Source organism: Leopardus geoffroyi, chromosome A3 (assembly GCF_018350155.1).
Source record: "Leopardus geoffroyi isolate Oge1 chromosome A3, O.geoffroyi_Oge1_pat1.0, whole genome shotgun sequence".
Lineage (NCBI taxonomy): Eukaryota > Metazoa > Chordata > Mammalia > Carnivora > Felidae > Leopardus > Leopardus geoffroyi.
In genome coordinates, this window is record NC_059336.1 from 90,301,540 (window position 1) to 90,326,917 (window position 25,378).

The window sequence follows — 25,378 nt, forward strand, 5'->3', positions numbered from 1 at the left end:
CCACGTCCAACTGGGTCTGGTGTGGTGGGGAGCCCTCTGTACCTCAGCCTGAACTTGTTGAAGCCAGCAGAGAAATGATTTGGCCCAGGGGTTACACTCAAGGGAGACTGTGCAACACCTTGGGGGATAGATTTTCTTACCCTTTATCTTGACTCCATGGAGAACAGTAAAGGCCTGGGAATAGAGAAGGAATGGAGTTCGACCTAGAAACCAGTAGTAATATTATTCCTTTTTTTTCCCAAATGGAAAATAAACTTTTGGACTTTAGGTAAAAGTAATATATGCCCATTTAATGAACTCAAATAATATAAAAGTATATAAATTAGAAACTGAAGATTGCTATTTCTCCTCCATCCTATTGTAATCTCTATTAATAATTCATACATATCTTTCTAGACTTTAGAATGAGTATCTGAGCTTACTACTTTACCATGGAAGGATGTCCTTCCATGGCAGTTTGTCTCTTTTAGCCTTTTAAGAGGCTGTGGAATCTTTCATTTTACAGGTTTGTTGTAATTAAATTGACTCCTATTGATGGACATGTACAGTTCCATTTTTTTGCAATTATAAATGATGTGGTAATTTACCTATTTGTACATATGTTGTTTTGGTCACTTGTTCAAGATTAATTTTTGTATATGATTTAAGATAGGGATTGAATTTTTCTCAGAAAGCCTATTATCTCTAGTTTATTCATTGAATATTTACAGTTTCCCAAATGGTTTATAATTCTACCTTACACACTCATGGGCCTCTCTTCAGTTCCATTGAAGTATTTGGCTGATTCTATGTCAGTATTTTATTGTCTTAATTACTGCAGTTTTTATATAACAGTTGGGTTAAAAAAAAAAAACCAAAACTAATTTTTTCCACTTTTTTTTGGCTTTTCTTTTGTATTTCCTTTTCCAAGTAAGTTTATAAACAACTTGTCAAGTTCTGTGAAAAATGTGATTTTTCTGTTGGAATTACATGGAATTTATAGGTTATTTGGGGGAGAGTGGAGAGCTTTACAACGAGTCTTTGTATCCAGGAAATGGGAAGTATATCTTTCCATCTATTCTAGTCTTTTTTTGTGTGTCAACCCGAGTTTTAAAGTTTTGGCTCTTACACACTTCTCATTAGGTTCATTTCTAGGATGTTGTAGGTCTTGTTATTGCTGTACTGAATGAGACTTTTTCTATTACACTCTTAAAAATTTTTTTGTTTTGGGGCGCCTGGGTAGCGCAGTCGGTTAAGCGTCCGACTTCAGCCAGGTCACGATCTCGCGGTCCGTGAGTTCGAGCCCCGCGTCGGGCTCTGGGCTGATGGCTCAGAGCCTGGAGCCTGTTTCCGATTCTGTGTCTCCCTCTCTCTGCCCCTCCCCCGTTCATGCTCTGTCTCTCTCTGTCCCAAAAATAAATAAACGTTGAAAAAAAAAATTTTTTTTTGTTTAGTTAAGTAATCTCTACTCCCAGCATGGGGCTTGAACTCACATTCCTGAGATCAAGAGTCGCATGCTCCTCTGACTGAGCCAGCCAGGTGCCCCTGTGTTACACATTACATAGTGGAAATGTTCTGGTTTTTGTCCCCTGCTCTGTGATACGGTCCCTAACACTCCCACTCCCTGGGCGCCAGCAGCCCCTCATTCCCTCATTACCCCATTCCCCATGCACGAAGTTAGTACCTCTGCAGCAGTACTTGAGAGCCTCGTATGAGTTTCTGTGGTGAGGTGCTCTTACTCGATTTCGTTTCCCAGTACCTGGCACAAAGCCTAGCATGCAGTAAATCCTTTTAATGAAGGCTGTAGAACCAAATTGATGAGAGAGGCAATGAGCTTCACCTCCTCAAAGTGTGACAACCTGGGCCAGTCTGAGGAGCAGAATCTAAAGCAGCCCTGGCTGCAAGCCTGGAGGCTGTGAGCTGGATAACAGAGATGGGGCACCTGCCTGATCCCCATGGCAAAAAGAAAGTCCTGGGCTGTTTTCCCACAGGCAGACATTAGGGAGGAGTCCTGTGAACCCACACCTTATAATCACCCTGAGACCAACAGCCCACTTGTCATTAACTCTCATTAGTACTAACTAGTAGGGAGACTTGCCTCCTCGGTTCCCAGACACCTGAAGGTAGCATAAAACACAGACTTACCTGCGGCTGCTCTTTGGGGATGGAGATTCATGGAGGCTGAAAGTGGAGCTTATAAAGACCACTTGTGAAATTGGCTCCATTTCTGTGTGCCTGGTCTCCTTTCTTGAGGAAGCTGGCATCTTTCTTCTTTGCCCTACTGTTCTCCAGAGTCTAAGACTTCCACCACATATCTTCTAGGTAAAGCCTATCAATGTGCTAATCCTTCCCATCACGTTTGCGTTTTAAGCTTCTACTTGTAATTGGGGAATGAGTGGCGCTAGGTTTTTTTTAATGTTTATTTATTTTTGAGAGAGAGAGAGCACACATGTGCATGCGAGTACACTCGAGTGGAGGAGGTGCAGAGAGAGAGGGAGCGACAGAATCTCAAGCAGGCTCTGCGCTGTCAGTGCAGATCCCCTGTGGGGCTCGATCGCACAAAGTGTGAGATCATGACCTGAGCCAAAATCAAGATTGGACACTTAGCTGACTGAGCCACTCAGGTGCCCCTAGAGAGGCACTAGCTCTTGATGGAGCTGGCCAGCGCAAGCCCCTCTGTCCTGACCCCATGGCACTTGTGCCATAGGAGCTGGTCCCTGGTCTCTGCTGCCCCAAGAACGAGGATGGAGTTGGAGCTGCCTGCCTGCCTAGGAAGGGCTGTGTCCACCGGGACCTGCGAACCTCCTTCCCCGGGGCACCAGGCTACAGACTGGGAGGCGTGGGAATCCCTGCTGCTGTCAGATTCCTGCCTCTGGCCCTGCCTAAAAAGAAGGTGGGGGAGGGCTCAACTCGGCTTGTGTATGTAAAAGAAACGCCAGTTAGAGGTGGGCTGTGAGCTTCCCAATCTCAGTAACAGCCGTGGTGCATCTGGTTCAGTGTGTCACCAGGTTGTGTTTGCAGCAGCGGTGAACGGTTCGCATTTAGCCAGTGGTCTGTGCTCATTCTCCTCTCTCATGTTCAGGCGGCATAGCTGAGAGCAGCGCTTTCTCTGGCTCTTCTGCCAGAGTCCCCTGGGAAACAGTGGAACCAAGGGATGCCCAAGAGGTCCAGGAGGGAGGGGATGTACTTCCCTGGGCCCCCACCCCACCCGTGCCTTACTCCCTCTCCTACTGCCTACCTAGAGCAGGGGAGCAGCCCCAGGGCTGCAGGAGGTCATCACGGGCCCCGCCAGTGCCATGCCAGGTCCTAGGGTCCCTCGTGGCAGCCAGGCTGCATCTTTGCCAGCTCTGGAGGAGCCGCCTTCTCAGGGTGCCGAGCAGAAACTCTGACAGATGGACCTCCGTGAACCCGTAGAGCCATTCCAAATGCTTTCTCCCGGAGCAGAGCACATCCTGCCAGGGAGGCTGTGACGCAGGGCTCCTCAGGGCTTCAGCTCACCTGTTGGAGAAGCCTTTTCCTACCCCTGCTCACTTGTTGCCCTCTTTAAAGAGCAGAAGCACTGACCGTTGATTGGTCAAGCCTGTGTGCGCACACGGCAGGGGGAGGGGTGGAAAGAGAACCCTGTCGCCTGACAACCTGTAAGACCCTCGGTTCAGCCAATTTCTAAACCAGTTGAGACTTTCCCCTTTTTTGTGCTTACCCTCCCATAGGGTTGTTGGCAGGCTGGGGGGCTTCTCAAAAGGTAGTTGGGGGACCACCTGTGTCCATATCTCCTCTGTGGACACACAGGGTTGATCTCTAAGGGTAGGACCTGGGGGTCTGCATCTGTAGCCGGCTTCCTACAGGCGATTCCCGTGCCCACTGGGGTTGGAATATTGCCAGGGTGCAGAGTAATGTAAAAAGGCTCTGTTTATTTGGGGTTCCAGCACTTGATGATTGAGAGGACATGCCTGTAAGACTGATTTGTGAAAAGGCCAAATGTTGTTCAAAGTCTCGTGAAAAGCCAAGAGAGACTAAGTGTAAAAGCTGTTAAATTTCAGAATAAGGTCAGGCTCTAGGAAATAGGTAAAACGTTTTTGTTGTTGTCTGTTACAAAGAATACAGATTCATTGCAGAAAAACTAGGAAGTTCAGATAAACGAATGGAGAAAATGAAACATCTATAATTTTACCACTTAGAATTCCTGTTAATATTTTGATGTTTCTAGAACAATCATATATATGTTTTTTTTTATTTTTAACGTCTTTATTGATTTTCCCCCTGATTATCAACAAAATAATACATGTTTGTTTTAAAACCTTTATTTTTTAATTGGTATAAAAATTGGCATAACATTTGAAATCCCTTATTGCTGTGTTTAGTTGGATTGGCACTTCTATGTGAATATATTTTTATTTCTTTTGCCCATTTTTTGGTGTTTTGTTATGGGTTAGTAGGAGTTTCATATATTAGTGGCATTAAGTCTTTATCAGACCTTGATAAATGTTACACATTTCTTTTAATTTTTTAATGTTTTGTCACACTTTTTTTGTACATGGTTATATGACCAAATCTAGTTCCGGTTGTTTGTCAGTTGATTTATTGACTGATATTTTTGGTTGTGCTACACAGAACAGGCACTGTTTTTGCAGATTTTAAAAGGAATTGAAGGAGATTGGGCAGGTGGATATAGGACAGACCAGTGCTTCTCACATTTTAATGTTCATCCAGATCACCTGGGAATCTCTTTACAATGCATTTTCCGATGCAGCAGGTCTGGGGTGGGGCCTGAGATTCTGCATTTCTTTCTTTTCTCTTTTCTTTTCCTTTCTTTTCCTTTCTTTTCTTTTCTTTTCTTTTCTTTTCTTTTCTTTTCTTTTCTTTTCTTTTCTTTTCCTTTTTCCTTTTTCCTTTTTCCTTTCCTTTCCTTTCCTCTTCCTTCCTTCCTTCCTTCCTTCCTTCCTTTTTCTTTCTTTCTCTTTCTTTCTGAGTGGGGGAGGGAGGGGCCAGAGAGAGAGGAGATTCTGCATTTCTAACAAGCTTTCAGGTGGGGTTGATGCTGCTATTTGTTGGACCACACTCGAAGTAGCAAGGGCCCAGAAGTTTCTAACCCTGGCTGATCACAGAGGTGCTTGAGCATTTTGGAACACAGAATTTTCTGGGCTTTACCCCAGAAATGTCAGGCTGTGGGACTGAGTCCCAGGTTAGCCACGTGTGGCTCAGTGACTTAGAGACAATGCTTTAGCCTCTCTGAGCCCTTGGATTCCTTTTCTGTGAAACAGAGAGATAGTGCTTACCTCATAGGGATCTGGGAGAATTAAATGAAAGAATAAAAGAGATCACCATTTTTGTGAGCTAGAAAAATAATGTAATAACTACTGGGCGTGGTGCCCTTTTGGGGGGAGGTAGTTCTCTGATACATTTCTACTTGTCTGGTGATTGATACTTTCAATATTTCTACCTCTTCTTAGAAAATTGTCCTTTCATTAATATTTTCAAAGCTTTTAGTAATGCATTTCATGTCTTATTTACTGATAATAATTATATTCCTTTTCACATTTCCAACATTGTTTATATATATTTTAAAAAATGTTTTTTAATGTTTGTTTATTTTGGAGAGAGAGAGTGCGCGCGCGCATGAGCTAGGGGAGGGGCAGAGAGAGAAGGAGGCACAGAATCTGAAGCAGGCTCCAGGCTTTGAGCTGTCAGCATGGAGCCCGACGTGGGGCTTGTGAGATGATAACCTGAGCCAAAGTCCAACGCTTAACTGACTGAGTCAACCAGGCACCCCTATATATATTTAAAAAAATTTTTTTTTTGATGTTATTTATTTTTGAGAGAGAAAGAGAGCACAAGCAGCAGAGGGTCAGAGAGAGAGAGAGAGAGACACACACACACACACACACACAGAATCCCAAGCAGGCTTCAGGCTCTGAGATGTCAGCACAGAGCCCAGTGCGGGGCTTGAACCCACGGACCGTGAGATCATGAACTGAGCCAAAGTCAGACGCTTAACCGACTGAGCCACCCAGGCAACTCAGCCCTGTTTATTTATATTTTTATTTTTCAAATGATCGCTTTGCCAGAAGTTTGTTTATTTTAATGGCCTTTTGGAGAGCCATCTCTTAGATTCCATTTATAAATACTACTACATTTTGTTTTCTAATCAACTATTTCTGTCTACTGATTCCTTTTTCCTACATTTTTATTTATTTTTATTTTTTTAAAGTTTTATTTAAGTAATCTCTACATCCCACATGGGGCTCAAACTCACGACCCTGAGATCAAAAGTAGCATGTTCCTCCGACTGAGCCAGCCAGGTGCTCCTTTCCTACATATTTAAAGTTTTTATTTTCTAACTTCTTGGATTGAGCCTTAACTTATTTCCTTCATATTTACCAAAAGTTATTTATAGAAGCAGTTTTAGAAGGATATAGAATTTTTCCCTGTTAATAGTTGTTTTCATTAATCTTCACATCTGCAGTTGTGACTTTTTTCCACAGAAACCACTCTATTCTTATACCCATATCAGTTTATATACTAATGATAGTTAATGTACATACTTACCATGACCCATACAGGTAGCATAAATAGTAAATCAATGTAATTGTGATTTTTATTTCTTTTTTCCCCCTTGACCCTAGATTTATTTAGGAGACTGACAGGATTTCCAGATGTTGTGTTATTTTCGTCAGAGGGGCCGAGGGCTGCCTTGCTTGCCTGTCCAGGCTGTGTTCTGGTGGAGTTTGTGCACTCGTGTTGCTGAAGCCTCTGGTTAGCCTGTGGGGTGTGCATGAGAGGAACTGTCTGTGTCCTGTGCATGTGGAGGGCAGGGATCTTGGGAGGAGAGCAGGGTGGTCTGTTTTCCGAAGCTTTCTGCTTCTCTTGACAGCCTCCCGGACATTGTCCAGGTGGCCCCTTTCTTAATTGCCTTATGCTCTGAGGTTCTTGTCCAGTATCTGGGGTGGTGTCTGGGGCTCATTGTCCTTTGCTGGTAGGAAGATCTGGGGGTTGGGTGGAGGGAGGACTTGAGTCAGAGACCCTAGTTGTAGAGCCCTCCTGCTGCTGAGGAGCTGACCTCTTCCTGTTTCCTGTTCCTTGTCTGTAAAATGTGGAGAATGTTACCTTTTTACAGAAACTAGAAGAGTCTTAGCAATCATCTAGTAACATAATTCTTTTAAAACTATTTTAATTTTGGCATACTTTCAGAGTTTCAGAAGAGTTGCAAGGATCGTACAAAGAATTCTCTTCACTCAGATTTCCAAATGTTAACATTTTACTACATTTGCTTTGTTTTCTTTTTCTCCGTAATTTTTATTTGAACCATTTGAAAGTAAGTAGCAGACATGATGCCTTTCACTTCTAACTACTTGAGTGTGGATTTTCTTTTTTAATGTTTATTTATTTATTTTTGAGAGCTAGAGCACACATGCAGGCGGGGGAGGGGCAGAGACAGAGGGAGACCAAGAACCCCAAGAATCCCAAGCAGGCTCCTTGCCCTCAGTGCAGAGCCCAGTGTGGGGCTCGAACTCACAAACCATTAGATAATGACCTGAGCTGAAATCAAGAATCTGATTCTTAACCAACTAAGCCACCCAGGTGCCCCTTCTTTTTTTTTTTTTTTTTTTTTTTTAGATTTTATTTTTTAAGTAATCTCCACACCCAACACGGGGCTTGAATTTACAACCTCAAGATCAACAGTCACATGTTCTACCGAATGATCCAGCCAGGTGTCCCGAATGTGAATTTTCTAAACTCACATAAAAAACTGCAGTGCTATGATCAAACTCAGGAAATTAACATAGATACACTACTGCTACAGACCTGATCTACAGACTTTACGAACACTAACATTAACATTAATAAATTAATCTATAGGCTTTGTTCAAATTTTCCCCATTGTCACAACCTTTTGTAGGAAAAAAAAACAAACCCAGGTCACACATATTCTGTGTGCTCAGGTTTCTTTGTCTCCTTCAATCTAGAGCAGATCCTCAGATTTTCCTGACATTTATAAAGAATTTTTTAAAAGCAGATGAGGAATTTGAGGCCTAGAGATAAAATGACTTATCCAGGGCTATGTAAGACAATCTTAGAAAAGCGGGACTGGCCAGCTGGTATCTCTGCTGAAGTGCTGTCCTGCTCACATGCCCCCCAGCTCCAGGTGAATACCTTGCTGCTAGGTCTTTATCATCAGCCACCTGCCGCCTTTTGCCTTTGGCTTTACCCCTCTGTCTTTGTAGTGCCAGGCCACAGCGCCCCACCCCCACCCCTTTCCTAGCTGATTTGGTGTTGGCCAGAGATCAAGGCCATAGCTGGGGAGACAGAGGGACTTTAAAACTGGTCCAGGCTTTCCCTTGAGAACAAGCTGAGGAGCAAGGATTGTGGCCTTGGGTGGGGCACGGCAGCTGCTTTCTGAGGAGTGACACCCTCGGGTTGGGGATGTGATTTTTAATCTCCCTCCCCTGGCAGTTTTGGGGTTGGTGGCTAGGACTTGTTCATCTCCAGCCGAAGTGGGAGCTCGGGGTATGTCTTGAAGCTGGGCCTGAGGATGTAAGTCACCTGCTCACCTGCCCCAGCTCCTCCCGGGGAGGTTTTAGAGCAGTCATTCACATGACAGGGGGAACACTTAGCAGGTAGTTGACTGCAAGATTATCTGGCAGTAGCAGTACCCTCTTATATTGTGGATATTAAAAACATGATTCGTTTTTTCAACAAAATGGTTTGCATTACGCTTTTGAAGGGCATGCTGATTGCTTAATATATATTCTCTGTCTTATTTGCTTTAATTTTTCTCAACCTCTTGCAGATACCCTTTCCCAATTTTTCTTCTTCTTCTCATTCTTGTTTTCCTCCTTCTTCAGTAAGGACCTTTTGAACCAACCTATATGTCATGACTGTTGCCTAAGACTGCTCAGCTGATCAGTGGAGTTTATGTCAGTGATTCTTGGTTTTGGGGGCCCTTCCTATGCATCTTCAGTGGCCATCTCTTTCTTTGTCAGCACACAGCTCGTGGCCACACCAGCCTGCTTTCTGCGCCTCATAGGAGGTACCATGCCCCTGCTGTGCTGAAGAGCTTTTCCTTTCTAAGTGTGGTGGTGGAGTGGAAGGTCATCTCCCCCTCCTGACCACCAGCACCAACCCTGAGTTAAGACCTCCCTTGTTTTCACTTTCACTGTGACCCAATGGGGGAAATAAAGGAAGTGTCAGATCCTTGTGAAAGAGTTACAAAGAAGAGTTTCCATTAAGGTTCCTGACATTCCTCTGTCCCTTACCCTTCACCTTTGCAGTGGGCTCACCAGCTCAGCTATCCTCTCTTGAGCACATGTTGTTTCTGCTTTTGTCCTGAAGCTTCTTACAGAAATGGAGATGTAAGTTTTCTTGAAAAGATTTTTTTTTAATTACAGTTTTATTGCGATTTAATTCATATACCATGTAAGGTGTATAATTCAGTGGTTTTGAGTATATTGAGAGTTGTGCAACCATCACTTCTCTTTCAGAACATTTCCATCACCTCAGAAAGAAACTACTCAATAGCATTTACCTCATCCTTGTTCTCCGGCAACCACTAGTCTTTTTGTCTCTATGGATTTGCCTAATCTGGACGTTTCATGTAAATGCGGTCATACAGTATGTGGCCTTTCGTGTCTGACTTCTTTCGCTTAATGTGATATTTTCAAGGTTCATCTATGTTGTACCATGTACCAGGACATCATTCCTTTTTATGGCTGTGTAATATTCCTCCCCAAAGGCAGATCAGAGACATAACTAGTGAACTGTCACTGAAATGAGATGAAACGCTTGTACTAACGTGAGTTAAATCCTACTTGTTGTCAGGGTTGTTACCTACAGCCTTTGGGGCTGGTAGCGTCTACCCGTTCAGCTGACCAGAGCCCTGACTTGTGCCAACTGTCCATTCCTGTCCTCAGAGGAATCACAACCCCAAACAGAGGCAGGAGGATGAGGAAAGAAACTACCCCCGTAGTCAGTCTGTGCCATGGGAATGCAACAAAAACACAAGGGAACCTCGGCATTCACTTGAGGGGCTATATGTATGCCCTGCGTGTGTGCTATATAGGTACACCGTGTGTGTGTGTGTATCCCACAAACGTGCCAGGGAAGGCAGTGCAGCTGTCCGCAGTGAAAATCTTGAAGAAGAGTTGACACTATGAAAATACCTATGATACAGTAAGGGAAGAAACCCCGAATTTATTTAAAACCGAAATTAAAAAACATTTAAAAACCCCGAATATATTCAGTGATCCCAATTTTATTTTATTTTTTTTAATTTTTTTTTAACGTTTATTTATTTTTGAGACAGAGAGAGACAGACCATGAACGGGGGAGGGTCAGAGAGAGGGAGACACAGAATCTGAAACAGGCTCCAGGCTCTGAGCAGTCAGCACAGAGCCCGACGCGGGGCTCGAACTCACGGACCGTGAGATCATGACCTGAGCTGAAGTCGGCCGCTTAACTGACTGAACTACCCAGGCGCCCCCAGTGATCCCAATTTTATAAACGAAGTACATGTTGCATAGGAAAAAAAGGCACCAGATGTAAACTGTAGTTGTCTCTGGGAAATGGGAGCTCCTAGTTTTTACTTACTTTCCACTTTTCAGGGACAGAAACTCCTGTTCTTCCACCTCCCTCGGCGTCTTCTGTTGAACCTCTTCTTTACCTTTCTTATCATTCTATTTTTAGGACCTCTCTTTATTCTTTTGGGTCATCCACCAGAGTTTTCCTTGGCTCTGTAATGAGTTTTAGAGTGGCTGTGATATTCTAACAGTAACCGCACAAAGGGCAGCTTCATTCAGAGATAAACTCGTAATTAGTATCAGTTTTCAATGCTTTCATCACCTATTCAAAGCCACAGAGTGCAGGGGCGCCTGGGTGGCGCAGTCGGTTAAGCGTCCGACTTCAGCCAGGTCACGATCTCGCACTCCGTGAGTTCGAGCCCCGCGTCAGGCTCTGGGCTGATGGCTCAGAGCCTGGAGCCTGTTTCCGATTCTGTGTCTCCCTCTCTCACTGCCCCTCCCCCGTTCATGCTCTGTCTCTCTCTGTCCCAAAAATAAATAAACGTTGAAAAAAAAAATTAAAAAAAAAAAAAAAAGCCACAGAGTGCATACCATAGATTAATGCTGCCATACACATTTTAGAGATAGTGGTACGGGTCTGTCCTAAAGGAACTTTCCTTTGAATGAGATCTAAGACAAATCCAAACATCTAAAAAGTCTCTGTTCATGAGGCAGAAACTGCTCATTCACTGCTGCGTCCCCAGTGCCTAAAAGTAGCATTCATGTTGTAAGTACTCAACACACGTTTGTTGGAGGATACGTGAATTAATACATATGTATGCATGTATGACAGCTGTGATTGTTATGTGCTGATGGCATCAGTAGGTGAAATTTTATTATTCTATGGGGCCACTCTAGCTGTTTCTGCTTTTTAAAAAGACTGTCTTCCCTCTTTTGTCATTTTTCTGCGTGGTTTTACATAGTTGTAGTAATAACCTTCATATAGTGTGGTATTCTATTTTTACTGTCCATTTTAGCATTTCCTTGGTGTTCATACTTTATGGTTTTTGATGACTGTATAATATTCCATTGAATTGTGTTATAATGTACCAAACTGTTCCCCTCATCCAGAGTTTTCAATTTTCACTAATGTGTAGAGAACATTTTTTGAAGTGCAAATTTATAAACCTGAATTCCTAGGAGCGAGATGGCAGGATCTTTATTGCCTTTGATACATGTATCTGCCTACTTACCTATCTACCTATTTGCTTATTTTTACCATTGAAACCAAAAAGAAGTAGTATAAATGAGACTTTATACTGAGATGTGTTGAGTGATTTTTTTTTTCCCCAGGGGTTTAGGATAAATAGAATTTAGCTGCATTCCCTAATTTCCCATCACCAGGCTTTTCTAAGTGGCAGTGCCACCCCCACCCCTTTCCATTTCCTAGCCAACCATGGGAAGTCAGTCTTATGACTGATGGCTGGAGGCCCTTCTGCCAAAATTTACTTTTCCTCCAGATTTTTGGGTGGCGGCTTAAAGTTTTTGTTGTTGTTGTTGTTGTTGAATGAAAAAATGTAAGGCCTCTTGAGTCCTTGAGAAAGGAATGACTGGGGGCAAACTCACTTGTCAGGGGTCCGAGGGAGGCTGAAATCCATGGATTGTGAGACTCTCCTGCACATAAGGGAGCTCGTTCTCTAATAGATGAGAAGCTTGGCCAGGGGCATGCACACTTCCCTCCGCTGTTAGATTGGGCTTTGCCTCTCACCAGCGTTGAGCCTTGGAGTATGTTCCTTAACTGTGCCTCATTTATTTGCTTATCCACTAAAATGGATGTTGGGTTGTTGGAAGACTTGAAAAGGTTACATTTGGACATGAAAGTACTTGCTTAATCCACGGTTTCGCACGAGGCATTCAAAACTGTTAGCTGCTCTCATCATCAGCCTTGTCCTTTGGTACACCTGAAGGGCCAGTAGGTTTTGTACGCTTTGGGGTACCTTTAGGGAAAGTGCATGGGGCTGTTGGTCAGGGTTGGTGCTCAGCAGACTGTGGCGGTGGCGGGTTTGCTTTCTCGTTTCCTCCACGTTTAGACTTGGGGGTGGGAGGTGGGTGGTGAGAACCGGGTATGGGCAGTCGGGTGGGTGGAGCTGTGGGAGTGCCCAGCCTCGCTGGGGGTTGATGGGGGCTTGTCTGGACGTGCACTGCGTGGCTTGGCCGATGGCCCCAGCGGCTGCTGGAGGGGCGCGTGCGTGCGTGTGCGTGTATGCGTGCGTGTGTGTGTGTGTGTGTGTGTGTGTGTGTGTTTATGTGTGTGTGTGTTTTGCTGTCTGGCCAAGGAGCCGCCTCTTCGTCCTGCCCTGGTTCTCGTGCGCTGGCGGCTTCGGAGGCAGCTGCTGCGCCTTTCGCCAGGCCTCAGATGTGGTCGGCTCGATTTCCTCCCCGCTGGCCCCTGGCCGGGCCGCCACCGGCTGCTCGAGGCAGGGGCTTCCGTCGGGAGAGCTGGCCGCGTTGGCCACAGATCAGGGGGCGGCGCCTGGACTGGGCTCCCCGCCCCCACCCAGAACGCACCCCGCCAGCTGCCGGGTCGCTCCGGCGGAGGATGGCGCTGCTGGGGGAGGAGGCTTCCGTGCGGGCGCTGCGTGGTGGGGTTTTACCTTGGACCTTGGTGGGAGCACAGCGAGCTACAGAGAACTTTTGATGGGCGGGGAACTTCAGGCTCCTCACCCCACCTCACCCACACCCAGTTTTCCCCTTCAGAGTGCGCTCATCTTGTAGTATTTTTCCTACTTTCTCCCTCCCCTCCCCTCCCCTCCCCTCCCCTCCTCCCTCCCTCTGTGTGTGTGTGTGTGTGTGTGTGTGTGTGTGTGTGTGCGCGCGCGCGCGCGCGCGCGTTGGGGAGATGGGTAATACAAACAAATCCGTAGCAACAGAAATAGCAAGAAGAAACTTCATCCACAAATTCCTCTCCCTGAAGCCCCCTTCCAGTCTTTGTTCAAGCGTAGTGTGTGTGAGGTTTCAGGTGTGTTGTACCTACTCTATTCTAACACTTTCCCCTTAAATAAAAATCTGATACTTCGAATGAATTATGGAGACTATGAACAAGAAAATATTCCCATTCTATACTACCATGCGATGAGCATTGTTCACATTTCTGCGTATTTTCCCTTGGTGTTTTGTGTGTGTGCACAAGCGTGCATCGTGGACAGAACTGAATTCTTAAATTGGGCAATATTTTGAATCTTGTTTCGTTTTTCCACTTCAAATAGTGTATAAACACTTCCCCGTCATAAAAACCCTCAGGAAGCATCTATTTATGAGTACAAGTACATTCTTGAGTTTCTTTTTTCATTTAAGACATTTCCCTGTGTTTTTATAAAAATGTTCTTTTTTTTTTTTTTTTAACATTTGCTTATTTATTTTGAGAGAAAGAGCATGCAAGCGTGAGCTGGGCAGGAGCAGAGAGAGAGGGAGAAAGAGAATCCCAAGCAGGCTCTGCACTTGAAGCATAGCCCCGAGCAAACGCTAGGCTGTTTGGACATCCTGGCCCTGGAACTCAGGAACTCTGAGATCATGACCTGAGCTGAAAGCGAGAACCAGTCCCTTAACCGACTGAGCCACCCAGGCACCCCAAAACGTTCTTTTTTTTTTTTTTATCGTTTTAAGCAGTTAAACATGTACTGATGAAGTAGTATGTATTATAATTGTTCTTACATATTATTTGGGTGTCATCCTTGGGTAGGGACCATGTTCATCTTCTCTGTATCCAATTTTAGTATGTGCTACCAAAGCGAGCACTCTTACGTATTATTTGAAACATACTTGACCTAGTGTTTTACGTACGTTAAACAGATAAAGCATGATAATGCACACATGTGAAGTACCTACCCAAGATAAAAACTAGAACATTGCCAACATCACTGAAACCACCTGGGTGTTTCCCCTAGCCCTGTACCCCTTCTTTACCTCCAGAGGTTACCAATCCCTTGAATTTTGTGTTTATCATTCCCTTGCTTAAAAACAAGTTTTAATTACATACATTTTATTAAATCTTATACAATACATTTAATTTTATTTTTTTGTTTGAGCTTTGTAGAATTGGTAGTCTATATATAGTCTTCCGAGGCTTACTTTTTTTTTTTTTTTTTTTAACTCAGTGTAGTTTCTGAGATTTGTTTGTGTTCCTGTGGTTCATTTGTTTGCACTGCTGTATAATATTCTTTTGTCCCTCTGGTTGGTGGGCACTTAAAAGTATTTCCACAATTTGGTTTTTATGAGTAATGCTGCGATGAACCCTTGAGTACACATCTCCTGATGCATGTGTGCAGAGTTTCTCTGGGAGTGGAATTGCAAGATGATGGGGTATGGGTATGTTTAACATTAAAGGAAACACCACAAACCTTTCCAAAATGGTTCTTCTGTTTTGCCCTCTACTAGTGTGTGAGAAAAAAAATTCCTGCTAAACCCCACCAGCACTTCGTGTGAAACAAAAGTACCCTTTCATGGGACTTATTAGGTACCTGGTACTATTGTAAGTGCTCTTCACGTGTTAATTTGTTTAATCATGACAACCTTGTGAGGTTAGGTACTGTTATTAACCCCTGATATACAGATGAGGAAACAAAGGCACAGAGAGGTTAACTTTTAACCCCAGATTTACAGATAAAGGAATGAGACACAGGTTAACTAACTTGTGGAAGTTCACATAGCTAGTAACTGGTGAGGGCAAAATATGAATTAAACAGTCTTTTTTTTCTTCATTTTGAGATCTTGTTCATTTTATTAAAATAAAGTTATTAAAATAAGAGTAAGCTAGATTCCAATTAACCAAGATTGTACTTCAAGTGATATCTTAGCATCCTGTCCTACCCTAAGTAAACTAAAGAGGCATGCTAATACATGTACAGAATAACAATTAGGATGAAAGAATGAATATTTATGTACTTTATTTTCCAAAGAAAGGTTGCCATGTGGAAGAAAAGGCCTAAGACAAGTATTCATAAAAGAAATAACAACATATTCTATGGACATTGTATCAGTACTTATTTCAGAAATAGCCAGTGAAGGGCACCTGGGTGGCTCCGTCGGTTAAACATCTGTCCCGCTTCGGCTCAGGTCATGATCTTGCGGTTCATGAGTTCGAGCCCTGCGTCAGGCTCTGTGCTGACAGCTCAAAGCCTGGAGCCTGCTTTCGGATTCTGTGTCTCCCTCTCTCTCTGCCCTACCCCACTCGCTCACTCTCTCGCTCGCTGTCTCAAAAATAAACACTAAAAAAACACTACTTAAAAGATAAAATATTAAAAAAAAAAATAGCCGGTGAGACTAGGAACGATTGGACATTGATGATTTTTCTTTAGTGTATACCAGCAGAATTAAGCTAAAACTAAATGCTATATAGAGAATATAAAATCGAGTCTCACAGTGGTCTTATTTTGTATTTCTCTGATTACTAATGGAGTCGAGTATTTTTTTTTTTCATATGTTTATTCACCATTTTCTTTTTGTGAAGAAGAACTAACAAAGCACTTTAAAACCATTCCCCTATTGTTGGGACACTTAAGGTATTTGTAATTTTTTACTGTTAATGCTTCAGGGGAAATCTTTGGCACATGTAACTTTTTTGTTTCTTTGTCTTATTTTGTTTACATTTCCTGAAGTGAGATTAGGAATACTTAATGGTTAAAAATCGCTATGCTCTTCTGGATTGCTTTGTGATCTTGCGAAAGTTACTTAGCCTCTCTGTGTTCAGGGTCCTCATCTGTGGAGGTACATCTCTATCTTGTAGAAGTTTATGATGATTGGAGGAAATAAGTGAGGGGGCAGTGATTAGCATGATGCTCAGCCCGTCTAAAAGTGTTCCATCAGAGTCCTTAGACTTTTCCTAGTTTCTCTTCCTTTCTTCCCTGAAACCACATTGATTACTGTTGGGGCAGAGGGCATGAACAGTGACAGCCTGTGCTTCTGCCAGATATGGTGAGCTCAGGGAATTAGGTCTGAGGTCATCAAGTCTAATTCAGCTTTTTCCCAAGCATCATCCCAGCCATTGAGAGATCTGCTACATCTGTATCCAATTTGTAGTAGGAAAAAAAAATTAGATTTTAAAGTGTTTTATTGATATGTACATACTAACCACAAGAGCCACTGCCTCCCCCCACCTCATACAGGAACACCCTTTGCCAATACGTGACAGACTCCAGAAGTTAGACATAACCCCCGAGATTTGCTGTTTGCAGAGAGCTTGGTTTGGAGAGTGCAGACATGGGACCGGGCTAGCCAGTGTGTATACACACACACACACACACACACACACACACACACACACGCACACGCACATCCCCTGAAAGGGCTCCCCTGAAAGTCTCCTTCCTCACTCACAGATTTGTTTCATCAGTAAATCCCAGGAGGGGAGAATCCTCTTAAGAGATGAATAATTGATCACCTCTAGACGGAGCGTGCCATAAATACAGCCCCTGTGCAATGAGACATTGGGGGAGGGGAGGAAGGGCTTGGCTGCCGACCTCTAGGACTAGGGGAAAGGGCGGAGCTGGGAAGTCCAACCCCCTGAACAGCTGCTGGAGGGCAGAGGAGCTGAGCTGCTGGCAGAGGCGGGAAAGTGCTGGGTGGGGTCTACTGGCCAGCTGGGTGGGGAGCGGCCACCACTGTCTTGGAATCCCACGAGAATTCGTTCTTGGAGATTCCACCGTAGAGGATGCACCCTAGACCGGCCCTACCTCCCAGCCACTGGCCTTTATTGACTGCAGACTTTTTCATCCTGGCTGGATACACCTTCCCAGACAGGTTTCTTCTAACATGGTGTGTAAGTGCTGACGGCCAGCAGAAAACCCTCTGGACTCTGTGCCTCTTATGACTCCTCCTTTCCTAGAGGCCCTGAGATGGTATGGTCAACGAGGACTTTGATCTCTCAAGATGGTAGTCTTTATCTTCCTTCCTTCCTTCTGTTTCCTTTGATAGGGGATTGCTGATTTGGTTTCAGTGTATTGATAGTCTGAGAGGCAGAAAAGACTTGGGAAAATGTAGTATTTTTCTGCCGCTCTCTCTGTGTTCTGGACAAAATGAGATGTTTGGGGATGTGGTTTCATACTTCTTTGGAGCCCCTCAGGTGGGGAGGGTGGGCTGTTGTTGAATATCTGCAGATGTCTGGGGGACCAGCTATGGGGAATTGGGAGCAGAAGGAGTTGGCTGTAAAGGAGGAGGTGGGAGGAACCTTGGGAATCCCGACCAGGCAGGGTACAGGGACCAATCCCAATAGAGGTTCCTAGACCACTGGAGGGAGACCTGGGTCCCCTCAGGGTTAGAATCGTGAGGATGGGCTGGCAATGCTGGATGCACTTGGCAAGTCTTCATGAAGTGGGGTGAGGGATTAAGACTCTTCTTGGATCTGAGAAGGGCATTTAGTCTGTCTTGTAGTAACAAGCCCCTGTTGTCCCCCCATTGAGGGGCACCCCCAGCTTGGACAAGGCTGAGCTTGGGATGGGTCAGAGCCTTGCTAGTCACACTGTGAGGCAAGGAACGGACTGGGTAAGGTAGGGTATGTGGATCCCTACCTCCACATAAGGTAGGTATGTGGAGGCCAAGGCGAGGTTTTATACCTGGAAAGAGGCCATAAGAAGGGGCCCACTTTTGGTGGACCTTTCTATGGAGGGCAGAGTTGGGGCAGGCTGTTCCAAGTTGAGTTGTCAGGTTCCTAAGTCACTTATGACAAAGGTATTCCTGACGGCACTGGCAGCTTCACGGGCGTCTATAGTGTGAACGTTGTTGCCAGGTGCCCAGTAGAGGAGCCGCCGCCGGCTCTGCCCAGAGCTTCACAGACCCTCTTTTCAAGGCTGCTAGCTGCCAGCTCCTGGGAGGAAGAAGCAGCAGATCTTTCTGAACATCTACTGAGTACTCTGCCAGGTTCTGAAGGTGTGATGGAAGCTTTAGTGCAGGAGCTTGCAGTGTACTTGGTCATACTCCCAGGAAGAGATCCCCCAACAGAAGGTGGCTGTGCATGGTGACTGTGGGGTCTGGTTCATACCCTGTGGTGGGCAGGACTGGTGAAGAAGGACTTCATCAGGGGCGCTTGGTTCCGTTTCTTGCCCCTACATTTAATCATTTCTTCCCATCACTGTCGTTCATCTTCATCTCCCCGCTGCTGCCTTACTCAGTTCAGGCCCTTACCCTGGTGTCGTCTCCTAACTGGTCTTTAGGCCGCTGGCCTTATAGCCTACAGTCTGAGTTCCACGGGGACATTTGGTTGCCCCTCCTAAAAGGTAAATCAGTTCTGCAGTGAGCCACAGGCCTGTCCTCACCACACTTCGTGCTCAAGCTGTGCTCCCCAGCTTAACCTTTCCCTGAGCCTGCAGGACTTCTCAGGAATCTGTGCTTTTGCATATGCTTCTCCCTCCTCTAGGAATTCCTTCTCCTCCCCCTCCTCCAAAATACCTGCCTATTCCCAAGGTTACTTTGAGTTGAGATCTTTTTTTTTTTTTTTTTTTTTTTAAAGTAATCTATGCCCAACGTGGGGCTCAAAACTCATGACCTCGAGATCAAGGACCACAGGGCTGGGAGAGATGGTGATGAGCATACAATTAACTCTCCCAACAGGTGTCTGAATCCTCCACAGCCTGTCTGCCATGGCTTCCCACTTGAACACCTCCAAGGAGGAAGCGTGGAGACAGGTGGACCTGATTCTAAATTCTGGCTTTATTTCCTACTACCTGTGCATCATGGACAAGTTCCTTAAACTCTCTGAGCCTCAGTTTCTTCATCTGTAAATTTGGGACAGGAATAGCTTTGCAGAGTAGTTTTGCCAGCCAGGTGCCCTCAAAGTGAGACTTTTCCTGACTCCCCTGTCCACCCGCCCAGATAGAAGTGACCCCCCACCCTGTGTTCCACACTGTTTTCACAGCACTCATGTGCTTTGGGGCATTTGTTTATAGTCTGTCTTTTTTCACTTATAAACGTCTTAATGTTCCTGAAATACAGTCTGGTTTTTTTTTTTTTAATTTTTTTTTTAACGTTTATTTATTTTTGAGACAGAGAGAGACAGAGCATGAACGGGGGAGGGGCAGAGAGAGAGGGAGACACAGAATCCGAAACAGGCTCCAGGCTCTGAGCTGTCAGCACAGAGCCCGACGCGGGGCTCGAACTCACGGACCGCGAGATCATGACCTGAGCTGAAGTCGGACGCTCAACCGACTGAGCCACCCAGGCGCCCCTACAGTCTGGTTTTTAATGCCACCCCAAAATTTAGTGGCATAAAGCAATCATTTTATTATGCTCATGGAGCCCTTGGATTCAGAAGTCAGGGAGGATATGGCATGGGAAGCTTGGCTCTGGCCCTTGATGTTTTTAGGGCCTCAGCTGGGGAGGCTCAAAACTTGGAGGTAACTTGACCCCTGGGCTCAAATCCTTGAAGGATTCCTTTACTCACACATTTGGCAGGTGATGCAGCTATTGGCTGGGACTTCTCAGAATGTCAGCTCAGACACCTGCAAGTAGCCTTTGCATGTGGCCTGGGCTACCTCACAGCATAGTGGCTGGGCCTGAGAGTGTGCTGGGAGTCTTGAGGGAAGGTGGGGCATCATCAGCAACAGAGATAGTGGCTGAGGTGGGGGCTGGGGGCACATAGAGTTGCTTAAAGGGGACACTGGCAGGTTGACAATTAGGAAGTGTGCACACACACCAAGGCTCAAATTGGGGCAGGAATGGGGAGGGAGGAGATAGAACAGAGAGGTGTTCTCACTTAGAATTGTTTGGGTCTGGTGACCAGGCACACTGGAAGAACACGGGTGACGTTGGGGGTTAGGAACATTGGCGAGCGTAAGCATGCCGGCAAGAATAGGAAATTGGAAAAGGGGCTGTTGTAGGTGGGGAGAGGAGTTCAGTTCTGTTTGAGACAAGCTGGCTCTCTCTCGGCTTGTAACACGTCTCAGAGGTTGGAGCCAGCTGGAGGTTGGTTGAGAGGTCCAGACAAAAAGCAGACACTGAGGAACATCCTTGGAGTGGCACTTGCTGGAGCCCAGAGGGGAGCAAGGATTGAGAGAGAGAGCTTGGAAGGGTTTAGAGCTGGGGTATTTCTGAACTGAGATTTTGAAAGGGCCTCAACTAGCATCCACCCTCCAGCATTGTCCTGCCTCTCTGCCAGTAATCGCCTGATAACTGTCTTGTTCCTTTTTCAAGTCTCCATTGATAAGGACTTGCTGCCTCCTGGTTGTTAGGGGGGACAAGATTCAGTGCATTAGCATCTCTAAGTTTTAAAAGTCTTCCCTAGGGGCACCTGGGTGGCTCAGTTGTTTAAGCCTCAGACTTCAGCTCAGGTCATGATCTCCCAGCTGGTGGATTTGATCCCAGTGTTGGGCTCTGTGCTGACAGTTCAGAGCCTAGAGCCTGCTTCAGATTCTGTGTCTCTGCTCCCTTCCCTGCTTGCGTTCTCTCTCTCTCTTTCTCGCTCTCTCTCAAAAATATATAAATGTTAAAAAAAAAATTTAAGTCTTGCCTAAGTTGAGCCTAAGTTCACTTCTCTAAAGCTTAAAGTCACTCAAAACAGTGTACTGACAGACTTCAGATGTTTAAAGACTTTCATGAATTTATCTTCGTTAGAACCCAAAGGGTTCCTCTATGGTTTTGAACTGCCTTGCTTGCTCTGCTCTGTGCCTCCTCAGGGGTAGCCCCAAGGGAAATCCTGGGTCAGGGACTGGGTGGGCAGAGTGGGGCTGTCAGTACCTGTGCTGTGGGTCCTGCTCCAGTCAGGTCATGGCTGTGTATGTGTCCAGCTATGGCTTGCAACCCACTAGTGGACTATAAAATCAATTTACAAGGTTGCAACCTGCCAGAAAGAGAGAGGGAAGGAGGCATTTGTGTGTCTAGTAAGGGGAAATATTTGTCCAACTTGTCATATATGTAAGTGCCTAACGGGTCATGTTGTAAGATGCATTTCTTACTGTGGATTGTAGTAGAGAAGTTGGAAAAAATGCTGAGTTATAAGACCTTTTGAAACTGCCAAATCGTGGGGCGCCTGGGTGGCTCAGTCGGTTAGGTGTCTGACTTTGGCTCAGGTCATGGTCTTGCAGTTCATGAGTTCAGGCCCCATGTTTGGCTCTGTGCTGACAGCTCAAGAGCCTGGAACCTGTTTTGGATTCTGTGTGTGTGTGTGTGTGTGTGTGTGTGTGTGTGTGTGTGTGTGTGTCTGTCTCCCCCCACCCCTGCTTGTGCTCTGTCTCACTCTCTCCCTCAAAAATAGATGTTAAAAAAAAAAATTGAAGTTGCCAAATGATCACTTTGCGTGTATCATCAGCTAGTCTTTCACCTCTCCTGATTCCGAAGACATTTTTTTTAAACACCATTTATTAATGTTTATTTACTTTTTGAGGCAGGGAGAGAGCATGAGGGGGGAAGGGACAGAGAGAGGGGTGATACAGAATCTGAAGCAGGCTCCAGGCTCTGAGCCGACAGCACAGAGCCCGATGCGGGGCTCGAACTCACAAACCATGAGATCATGACCTGAGCCGAAGTCAGCCGTTTAACCGACTGAGCCATCCAGGTGCCCCGTCTGAAGACATTTTTATATGCAGTGCTGCCATCTTTGATTTGCACATACATGATTTGGGGCCTAAGTATAAGACCCTGTTTACCCTGTTAGATTTTTTTTTTTCTCTCTCCAGCCTGTTGACCTTTTGGCATCGGGTCCTGTCAGTCAACCTGTCTTTATCCGTCTTATTTTCAACATTTGACTGTTTAATAAGTGTGCCTTCTCTATTATTCTTGATAAATATGTTGAACAGGACAGTTCTGAGGACAGAGGCCTGTGGCAGACCACTAAAGACCTTCCCCCTCCAGTTGATACACCACTTGAGTTTGAGTATAGTCATCCTGCTAGTGGTGAGCCAGCCTGTCTAGCCCTGTAATTAATTCTCTGGCCCACGAAGGGATCATGGCAGATCTTAGGAAACTTCAACATCTGTAGCCCAAGTTACAAGTGCAAATGCCTGCAAGGGCTTGGCAAGTAACACAAATGAATGAAGTGATCATGAATTCAGGCAATTAATAAGTCACCTCTGACCCCTGGCCTTGGTTTCAAGAAAGCAGTGTCAGATGGCGAGTGTGGGCGTGACCTGGAGTGGTAGCTGTTGCTCTTCTGCCGGGTGAAGTGTGGACCTTCGAGATAACCTGGGTTTCGTGTAAAATTTGATTATTATTTTTTTTTAGTGTTGGAAAGACAAATAAAAATACTGTGTAGGCCAAACAAAACAGATCTGTGGCTCATTTGGCCTGCAGCCCTTGAACTGCCTTGCTTGCTTGAGTTTGTGACCTGTGAGGCAGGATGTCTCCCCATCCCCTGGTCCAATGACCATAGGACACAAAAGCAGATTAGTTGGATGTTGATGGCCTTTGGTGAACCTGGCTCTTTGTGGTTCGTTCCCTCAGTCACCCATTCAGAAATCTTACTGGGGCAGACCTCGCTCAGTGGACTCAAGTCGGGAATGATCCGTGCCCTTTTCCCGCCTGAAGACACCTTCTCCTGGCGGCATATTTCTTCTGGGATCACCAGCAGGTGTTGAGGAATGGATCAGTGAGATCCCCTGGCCGAGAAACTGCAGTTTAGAGTTTCTTAAAATCTCCCCACCCATCCTGGCTTTACTTTCCTTCCTTTTTGTGTCCACTCTGCCCTTCTCTTTTTGGTCTGAAGAGCATTTTCTTTCCCAGGAAATTCAGAGGCACAAGCGCCAGCCTAGCCCTTCCTTGTTCTTATTCACAAACCAAAAATAACTTTTTAAATCCTTTTAGTTGTCTTGACCATTTTGGGGAAGCCTCAGCTCACACAGCATTAGTCTTCCTGACACTGTTTTTGTAAATCCATGCTACTCCCTCATGTTTCTTCTGGGTTATGCGTGCTCCTTCTGTCTTTTACACAGAAGCGTGTAAAATTTGGCCACTTCAGACTTTGTAGCCTTTGCTGTCGTGGTAGTTTAGGTTTTGAGAAGGAGGGAAGGGACTACTGGGTGATCAACCACATTCCTAAGGGAAAGGTTTCTTTCCTAGTTCCGCGTTTGGAGAGATAGTCAGGGAAAGGCAGCTTAGTCTGTAGCCAGTGGGGGATGGGAAGCCTTTCCCTGGGCTGCGAGGGTGTTACTGCAGCAGCTGTGGGCAGGAGGTGCAGAAGTGGTTAAGATTTGGACTTTGCCTTGAAGGAGCTAGCATCTGGTGGGAGAGGCAGCTGCTTGAATAATAGTAGGAGCATGTGAAAAGTGCTAATAGAGGCATCTACGAGGTGCTATGGGAGGCTGGGGGAAGGAGCCACAGGTATGTCTGCCAGCCAGGCCGGGGAGGAGGTGACATTGAGCTGGTGTTTGAGGATAAGCTAGAGTGGCCCCACAGAGGCTGGGCAGGGCATTCCCGGCAATGAGAACTACACGTGCAAATCTCAGAAAAGTCCGTTGGAAAAGCATGTGAGTCCTTAGTGACCAGAGTTGGAGCAATGATGAGGATGGGGTGGGAACCATAGGCTGGGCCTCTGCTCACCTCCCATAGGGCTGATCCCAAATCCCACCTTCCCACCACTGCTTTGGAGCCCAGGATGGCCATGTCTAACAGTCCGGGGACTAGTATCGTTTTAACCCTCTGTTTAATACACTTTATTTTAGTGTTTATAGAAAGGTTGCAAGAAAAGTACCTGGGACTCCCACATACTAAAATGGTTCACATTTCGCTTTGTCATTTTCTTTACATGTGTATATTTTTTATATGCATATAATACTTTTCTGAACCACTTGAGATTGTTAGAGATACTCTGTTCCTTTACCCTGAATACTTCAGTGTGTGTTGTCCGTGTCCTAAGGACAAAGACATCCTTTTACATAATCAGAGTATAATAATCCCAAGTCAAGAAGACCGAGATTGACACAGTGTGATCTTATCCACATCCATATTCAAATTGCATCACATGTCCCAATGGTTTACGTTTAAGCTGTTTTCCCCAGTGCAAGATCTGACCCATGAGCATGCATTTCACCATCCTGTGTCTTCAGTAAGCTGAAGATGTTTGCAGAGATGTTTGTCTTTCTTGTCTTTGAAATTTTTGAAGAAAACAATCCAGGTGCTATCTCGAATGCTCTCCAATTTGGATTTATTTGATGTTTCCTCATAATTAGATTCAGGTTGTACATTTTGGCTGGAGTTCTGTGTGAGTGATGTTATAACCTTATCAGTGTATCATATCAAGAATCTCATGATGTTGGTTGCAATATTGGTGATGATAACTTTGATCATTCGGTTAAGGTGATGTCTGCCAGATTTCTCTTTACTATTATAACTCAGTGATTTTTGAGGAAATACTTTGAGACCATGTATATATCCTGTGCCCCATCAAGCTTTCACCTGCTAATTGTAGCATCCACTGAGGACTTCCCAAATCCATCATCCCTCCTACATTTTTTTGTTGGCATTCTATTGTAAGGAAGAACTTTCCTTTCTGGAGGGATGAATTCTGCAAACTGAATTCCACATTTTTGTATCAGCTTTTAAGTTGCTGGGCTGGGCCACCTGGCTCCTTCCTTTTTATGCCCTCCCCCTTCTGTGTGCTTTGCTGGGTATCAGGTGTATAGGGGTGGTTTTGGGTTTGGGAAGAGGCCTGGATCTTCATCCAAATAGCAACTTGCTTGTTACTGGCATGACCGGCTCTGCAAGAGGTGCTAAGCGCACGCAGTGTCCAATCATCAGTGTTTCCCTTGGGCCTGGCTGGGGCTGGGAGTGGGAATGTCATCTGTCACCAGCTCTCAGAGCTCAGCCAGGGCTTAAGTGAGGACAGCAACAGGCAGAGAAAAAATACTGTGGGTTCCTTCCCACTGAAAAGCTGTGGCTGACCCCTTGTCCAGGCTGCATTTGTTCATAAAGGCTGCTCGCTCCCTCCC

The 25,378-nt window shown here is 45.3% G+C and overlaps 1 protein-coding gene and 1 pseudogene across 6 annotated transcripts in view; one reads left to right on the forward strand and one right to left on the reverse strand.

Annotated features, from left to right (window-relative positions):
• The window catches only part of TET3 (tet methylcytosine dioxygenase 3), a 106,724-nt gene that overhangs the window by 28,192 nt on the left and 53,154 nt on the right, over positions 1-25,378 (forward strand). The window lies entirely within an intron of this gene.
• Positions 14,167-14,265, reverse strand: LOC123581745 (annotated as a pseudogene).